Source organism: Bombus terrestris, chromosome 17, assembly GCF_910591885.1.
Source record: "Bombus terrestris chromosome 17, iyBomTerr1.2, whole genome shotgun sequence".
Taxonomy (NCBI): domain Eukaryota; kingdom Metazoa; phylum Arthropoda; class Insecta; order Hymenoptera; family Apidae; genus Bombus; species Bombus terrestris.
In genome coordinates, this window is record NC_063285.1 from 922,005 (window position 1) to 931,250 (window position 9,246).

The window sequence follows — 9,246 nt, forward strand, 5'->3', positions numbered from 1 at the left end:
GGTTACATGTGCAATATAAAAGAAAGTGTTCAGAATATTGACCTTGGCAACATATATCGAGCTCATTGAAATCGGTGAGACGTGCCCTTTTCTATGTAATTACCAAAAATTAATATAAATACAGTTTAACATTTTACACATTAAGGATGTTGAAGGATTTCAACACTAAATATTTTAATATGTTTTACGAAATAAAAATAAATCTATTTTTCTCTATTATTTTCTACATATATTAAAAATATATATGTACGTCAAATTTGTTCCTCTTTCATTTACTTTGTCGCTGAAAATAAAAAATATTATTTCTGATACTGAATTGTAATGCATCTTTACCGTATAATACTTGGTAATTATAAAAAAGTAATCAGTAAATTCTGAAAGTAATATACAAGTTGTTATTTGCAACTGAAACAAATTCTGCGTATGTTTAAAAGTTGGAAAATACTTATTCGAAGGCAAAATTAAACAATGTCAAGTGATATACAAGCTATACCAATTAATTCATGTAAATAATATCTTTGATCGTCGAAAAGATTCAGAGAATAGTACTATTTCGTTTAACAGGAAAATATGTTTCTCAAGGTCACATCTCTTAAGATTTCAAAACCACGAGTATACTTTTTAGTAACACAGAGAATGCGTATTACATGCATTTTGAAATATTTTTTTCTATCTTTCATGTTTTCCGAGATATTTGCCCGAGGCGAGAAATGTAGTATGTACAGTAATATACTCGTACATGTATACTGAATATACTGAAAGGATAGATGTTAGGATTTATTTAACTTCCACTTCGGAATAACTGAAATCCTTAGTGGAGATTAATTTGAGATTTTTAAATGAAAAGCCAGCTTTCTCATTATATGTCATTAGCTGATATTATAGCTGATATGAAAACGTTCTCAAAACACTACTTACTTATTACTTACTTTTACTTAAATTAATATTAATATTCGCACATAGCACTATGTCTCTATTTGTTGCTTTGTATAGGAGTCGCTGATGTAAATATCGCGTTGCTTCTTGCGGTTTCAAAATACATAATCAATTTCTTCCTACCAAAAAGAGGTAATAATCAGATATTATTATCGTACCAGAGTACAATACTTCTCTTCATCGCTAAAACTGTGCTATTTCTTTATATGTTTTGGTACACTTTGTCTTCAAAATTGTATTCAAGCAGTTTATATAAAAAATTTGCAATTCGAACAGTTTATAAAAATTGCTATGTTACAAATCGCAAACAAGCGACCGAATATTAACGCTAAAACTATGAAATTTGTCAAAATGATGGTTTTCAAATCTTTTTTTTGCATAGTTACTGAAAACATACAGGTATTTTTACCAAAATTATTATTAATTTTCATTTAGATAGAGACATAATTATGTCGATCTATTTATCTTATTCGCTCATTCGTTGTTGAATTATACTGATTTATACAGTAAGTGTTTATACATCAGATTATTTTTGTATTTTTTATTAAATAACGAAATGGAACATTTATAAGCACACGTGTTACATATACACATTACATATACACATGGTAATTTTAGTATCAATGCGACATGAAAAGTGACAATTTTTTCTTTAGAATTTTTGCTAGGAAGGAATCGTTATCAACAACCAACACGATATTTAGATCATCTCCTCTTATAAAAAGCAACAAATACAAGCGCTGTATTCGGATATTAATAATAATACTGACAAGACAACATTCCGAACCTGCAAATTCAGAAAATTATGAAATTTTGGGGATATATAAGTATTATACGTTATGCAACTTTTTCTGCTACCTAAATTCACTCTAAAGATTTAAGATTGACCCCTGAAAATACGACTATCTCCGATTTTGCGTTATAACTCGCGAACTATGTGAGATAGAAAAGAAGTTTTCAGAGAAAAATTACTCCGTTAAATTAGGGCTATCATTTGGTAAGAAATATATTAATGTTATAGCGAGTTGTAATGCAAAATTAGAAAACAGCCGGATTTTCCGGGGTCAATGCCTCCCGCTTAGAGCAAATTTGGGCGGGAAAAAAATTGCGTAACAGATACCTGTATATTCTCTTCTTTGTGGACGTGTTCTTTTGTGAGTAGAAACCACTTTTAAAATATGTATAAACTTTCAGATTGATATAGCGTTAAAGATTATTACCTACATCTAAAAAACAGATTTTTTTTTATTTATTTATTGTTGCACAAACTTACAGCCACTAGCGACCGCTATTATTTACATTGGTGAAATTTTACTTATGGTATAATTTAACTTAAAAATTGCGTTACAGATAAAGAACTGAGCAGACTGATTGTACAAAGCTTGTCAAATAATAGTATTTCCATTGTAATTTTCTTGTCATAGTTTATTTCCCCATTTTTATTATATATCATGTACTATTTTTATTTCTTCTAAAAATGGATTTTATTGTCATTCAGACAATCTTTAATAATTAACGGTAAATTAATCTTTTCTTTCGAGTTTCTAGTTACGGAACATTCTAATAGTTAGTTTTGCATTGCAACTACTGCAGATGGGCTCTTCCGTTTTTGTAATCAGGTGTTGGTAAGTGAGTTTGGTATACTTTATCTTAATCTCATTAGGATGATTTGAATTCTTCTCGCCATTGAAAGAACCAGATTAGTCGAGTAGATAGATATTATCTCCTATTTTATGGTGCTTAGTACCATTATTGGTCATCCAACTTTGGCTTTACTTATCTAACATCTCTGTTGTAAGAATCTTCCGTGCCTTGTTGATTGAGGTTTCCAGATTTGTAAGATCAACTACTACTTTCCCATTACTTGCTAAGGATTACCAGATGCCAATTCTATTATTGTACATTAAATTTTAAAAGTAAATTAAACTCTGAATTCCCCTCGTATGACACTAATTATACTACTTTGTTTATACAGTTCAAATCGTAGCAAGTTGTTTAGCAAGGACTACAAGGGTTGCAGATTTCGTCAAGTATCTTCTAATGCAATTAAAATAATGTATACATTGCACGTTTTCATTGATATTAAACTGGGAAAGTTTACTTTGCTTGCGTTATCTATTATCACTCTCTCTCTCTCTCTCTATTTTGATAGAAATGTGCATATGTGTATGTAGAAATCAAGTAATCTTCGACTAAGCGACTGATTAAATCGATTATTTAAGAAAATGGGTTGAGCGAACTTTCTTTTATACTTGGGAAATTTATTTTCAGTTCCTTAAGAAAGTCTTCTATCCTATCTACAATTGGAGAATATTGTTTCTTCCTTTTTGTAGTAACTATCCTGCAGTTTATTATTTCGAATAAGTTGCCGTACTGTATTGACGAAGGATGCTATCAGTTTACAGACATAGTAGAATACTAGTTTCATTCTTCGAATTTCTAGGGCTAATAATTTACCTTTTGCTCGGAGACTTGCTGAGAGATTGATTGAAAATATCCCCACTGCTGTGGAGGAGCAAGTGTACAATTTAGTGGATAGAATTTAGTAATTTAGATACTGCACTCGCTTAATGTTAGATTCGATGGCGGATTTATAGTTTAATAATGTTACGCTACCAGCTTTCCCATTATTGATGGCGAGTATCCTTAAAAAATTAGATTTTTCTTTTCATTTATTTACTTTTCATTTCTTTATTTATTAATGAGAATTTGAGAGATTATGAACTTGAATTTATTACTCGACCCCATTCGTAAACTTTGTCGCCAAAAGTTTCAAGTGTTCCCTGGATAACTCGAATATTTTTCCCGCCATAAAATAAATAGAAATTGTCAACAATCCACGTTTGACTAACTTTCCCATAGGTAGAACTTCGTTTATGTGAACCTGTCGGCGGATAAGTCAATTCGCATAACCTGCTTGTTCGTATAAAACGAGTCTCGCGTACTTCTTCCCAGCATTTACGAGTTTTCGTTCGTGTTCATATAAGGAGATTCCACGAAACATTTGCTCTTAAATACGTAATAATGTTGCAAACTGGTATCGACTGCAATTAAAGTTGCCATTCGTTGTGGTATTTTCTAATTTTCTACAGCGACCCAGGTTTGCCGATGCTTACCGCCCAAACCGCCAGCCTTCACCGATCATCCGTGTATCGTGCCATGTGTGCGATCATCTGGCAGTAGTCAGACGCACCTATACTAATGTACATACCGTAGAACAATGTGTTTGTTTTTCTAGGAGTGATCTTCAAGTTTCGTGTTTGCATCAGACGCGTTAAAAACAGTTTAAGTAAAAACACAGTGATATCTATAATTTATAAAAGTATAATAAAGTTACAATATATAATTTGTGGAAGTTTCTATCTTAGATTTCGTGGTTAACCTAAAAAATTATCACAAGTGTCCTTCGGAAAAGTCTGTTTTAATGCTCTCTATCCTAGATTATTGGCTTCTTAAACGGCAATTCTAACTGTGAAACGCGAGAGTGTGTCACATAACGCGTGCCTCCACTTTTTTTTTACATCTTATTTAGTTTACATCTTATAGTCGAACGTTGATATAAATGGACTGACGCTACGCGGTACTTCAGACAACAGGAACTCGGCTAAAGTTCCGATAACCAGTAAATTTCCTTCATGTAAATAGAGTTCATACACAAATTCCACTGGATCTGACAATGTTATTTGTTGCTAATAGAAACAAACTAACGCGTAGAACGGTGCCCTGCGGCGTTTGAAATTTCAATAGAAAGCGGAAAGATACCGCTGATGTTAACTTGAATGAACCCTATACTTTAGGAAGTTGCATATAAATTTGAACATCTTTTCTTTAGTACTAATTTACATATATTTCAAACGTAATAAGGTGATCTACTGTCGAACTACCTTATCCGAAACCGCTTTGATCAAGTGGTAATATTTTGTGTATTTCTGAGCGAGCCTTGAATATTTTGTTAATAGTTTTCTCCATTAGTTTACATGCATTACAAGTTAATACTTTTGGACGTAGCTTTTCGCAAAAGCCTGGGAATTTGAATAATTATTATTCTAACCGCTGTTCGAGATAAACTTTGCCTAACTAAATCAAGCTGTTCAAACTCCTTTTAAATTTCTTGAAGAGAGGAATTCTATTTTTAGGAATTCTATCGGGATCTGGACTTGAATCCTTACGTTGCTTGCAATTAAAGTTTACTTCTAGTTCTTTAACGATTTACGTGATTTCCCTATTTATGTTTCTATATTCTGATTCATCGTCATTTTTTGAGAGCCAAATGTTTACCAGGGCTGCAAATTTTATATCTTAAAAATTCTTCGCTGTGGATCGCATCAAATGGATTCCATGTAAACGCCGCGTTTACCGACTTCAGTGCTTCTTCGCATCTACATTCCACTATGGAACTTTCTTTTGGCTTTTATTTTAATTATGGATATAGAATTATTGGGAGATTGTTGGATCAGTTGAACAAAGTTGTTTAGTACTTGGTCGAATTTTTTAGCTAGTTTTCGCTATATTTGTTACATTGTTTTCTATTTCTTCTTAATATTTAATGCAATCCGCTTTTTCAAAGTTCCAACGATCGGAATCCGTTGATCGCAGTGTCGTTTGGACACTAGAGAGAATTATCACACAATATAAACTGTGATAAGATAGAGGCCATTGTCACAGAGATCATCTGCTACTTCCCATTCAAAGTTTCCTACTACTGACACAGGTGCAATTGTAAGGTCAATCACACTCTCATTTGCTAACGCTTGATTAAAACGCGCATTTCCTAGGTACGTTTGCGGATTATTTAGAATTTCTTCGATGATTTAGCACTAGAGATTTATAACGGAAACTTTATCTAGCAAACTCCTAAACTTTACTACGTTTCTCCAGTATCCTTTCTGTCACTGGAATTAAACAACATATTCTTTATTCATTTTTTATTTTAATAGAGTGTAGAATATTCGCTGATTATCGAATGAAATTATTGAATTTATTCTTTAAAGGACCTATGTCTTGGATTATCTTTAACTTTATCACTTCGTTCTTCGCTTTTATTATTCTTCGTTGTTTTCTAGTGAGGATTATGAATCGGTGCTTCTGTCCAAATCAGATATTTCATCTGCTACTATATCTGACAAAAAGATTGATTAATGGACGAGATTAGTCTCTTATTTCTAGTCAGCAGCATTTTTTGGTTTCAGATGATAATAGGAAGACGATATTGACGATATTGAAGAAATATGTGATATTTTGTTTCAAACATGTAGAATAGGAGAACTGATCTTTATTCTTTCTGTTAGTTCCAACTTCTTGAACAGGTTTTCGTGTTGACAGGTTTTCGTCGAAAGAGTATTGCTCTTTCTGCCTAAATATGAAACAAATACATGGTAGCTGGTGTTTTCACACTCAATTTGTAATTCAATTTATCGTCTAGATGAATTTATACTTGTCTCCGGAAGCTTAGGATGCGTGAACATCATAATTCATTAAAAGACATCAGTTTAATTCTGAGTTCCTCTCAATAGTTTTCTGCAAAATTTTTTCGACGGTGTCATGCGGAATAATAAGGCATACGTTTGACAGTATTACTCTTTTTGCTCTAGATATAAGTGGTATTACTTGGATCTTATCAGTTCGTAGGGTTATTATTTTCGATTTGTCAAACAAATTGTTAGCGATTTCTTTGTACATATTTCACACATTTCTTCAACATATTCTTGGCCGTTAATCTAATTCTTCTTCTAACTTTAGCATAATCCGTTTTTTGTTCTTGCATTCTATTTAAATTCCTCGAAGGTTGCATATCAGTAAGTGAGGAAATATTGTTGTACCTGCTGTACTCAGCAAAGGAAACACTTTTAATAAATTGGCAAAAATTAAACGAGCAATTAGATTGTATCTTTATCTTCAAATTAATTTGTGCACCGCAAGAACGTTACTCACGACAGTTAGTTTGGTGCAACCAGCCTCGTGCTGAACACGTAGAATTGTTAAAATATGTTATACAAAATGGTTTGAGGTAAACGGCCTCCATATTTTTTAATATTTAAATATTTATTGGTTTAAGATTTGGAACAGTGAAATAATACTGTAACACGCATACGCATACGTATACATGATGTATACATGTACATATAGGTATACTTTGGGTTACTTTATTAATTAGCTAGCGCTGATTGCTAGCGACACGATTTCGAAAATTCACATCCCGAAAATGGTTGATGCATAAAATGCAAGTAATTGTAAAAACATTTCGATATTAACGACACTAGTACGTAATGAAAAATGTAGGTTCTTATTTAAAAATTTGAAGTCAAATTTCGGTAAATTTTTTAAAGTCACCACAAAGTCAATCGCCACAACTTCAGAAATATTCAAAATTAAAATGCAACACGTAAAATAGAAAAATAAGTATATATATACATATAGTGTATTTACATATGTATATTTATATGCATTATGTAGCATTGGTTATATGCATAAAGGTGCATAAAAATCATTGTACGTATAAAATTTCTGAGATATGTAAAATGATGCAATCGGCTTTATATCTTACGTGGCTTGTTAATTACACTAAAAAGAACGAAACGATTTAATAATATCTACAATCAGTCACGAAAGTCCACATACACCTACAAAATTTTGCATATTTGACTTAGCAAAGAAACTAAGGCGAAACTGTCAATGTGTGACATCTCCGAGACTTTGAGGAACTATGCTTAACATATGTACCTTAGCTATGTACCTTAATCTAGATTAATTTTTGTTCCTGGATACCACCTCTTTAAAATTCTTTTGGAATTTTCTAATAACGCTTGATGAATAGAGGCAAGATACAATGTTTTCGACTTTGGGATCTATTAGCTCAAAAATTATTATCAACATATGGATCAGTTTGGCAAACAAAATCTTGAAGAAAGATTAAGGGCAGCCGTGAGAGTATACATATATACATATATCCTAACAAATACTATAGCGATAACGTTCGTAGTGTTAACAAATATCAACGCTTTACAGATCTCTACTGGGTAAGGCAGATTAAATCACACTGTAGACTGAGGCGGTGTTTTATTTTTGTCAAGGTCATTGCGGTCTAACCGCCTGTTTTTATTATCTCGTTACAGATATACACGTCACAACAAAGTAATTAAAAGAATCAAAATCTATAAAAGCCATCACACATCGATAAATTGACTGGAACCAAAAACACATTTTGTCATACAATTATTTATGTCTACATATTAATATGTACGATTATTATTGATGTATTTCTAAAAAAAATTAAAATAATTGAAATATTTAATACAAAAAATATTTGGAGCAAAATTATATGAAAAATTACGAAACTTTTATTTTTTCAAAACTTTTTCACAAAAGTGATACCAACGTGCTTACGTAGGAGGGTTTGAAAGCTATTAATATTAATAATATGATATTAATAATATTAAGTTTACTGTTTCTATGATTTCATATAAATATAACAGGAATATATAATTTTTGTAACACAGTATTTTATATTTTTATTTAGAGTGAATAGATTGTGTTACATTTTAACATAATTCGTAAAATTAGTGCCTTTACTATAATAATAATAACAATAATAATAATAGCTTTCATATTTAATAGTAGTAAACAGACTTTTGTGACTGACTGTATGTTTGTGATAGTCTCTTTTGTATTGTAATAAAACATCGGAAAAGCGGTAGCACTTTTTCTTATAATCAAAAACATATGTTTAACTTAAACTTGTTATACTTAATGATATGTTAAACTTAAATGGATTTTCTTGAATATTCCGTATATAACTCTTACTGTGTAAACGTTTTTGCGATTACCATGAACAGAGGTCATCTATGTCCCGACACGTCTTTCGACGGATAAAAGGTCTCTGAAAAAATTTAAAAAAATTCATATAGCATCTACAAATTTTGTATAGTAAATTGAGATGCTTAAAGTTGCCTACCCTTCAACTTAGAGAGGTTATCGGAGGTCCGTTACCTGCTTGTTTGGGTTAAATATTCAGATATGACATTTGAACAGTTAATGCTTTACCTAATTTACATTATAAACATTAAATAGTATTCACGCCACAATTACAAGTAAACTAGATATTCCCCATTCCCGTTTATAAAAAGAGATGTCACTAAATCTGTTGACCTGTTATTCAATTCTTTCTTTTCTACAACAATACGATATATAAAGATATCAGGTGTCCCATCTCAGAACAATATTGCTCTATACAACATTTAATTTTGTCTTGTGATGTTTTTTCCATCTTGAACTGTTTAAATGAGGCAACATATTCACGGGACATTCCAATAT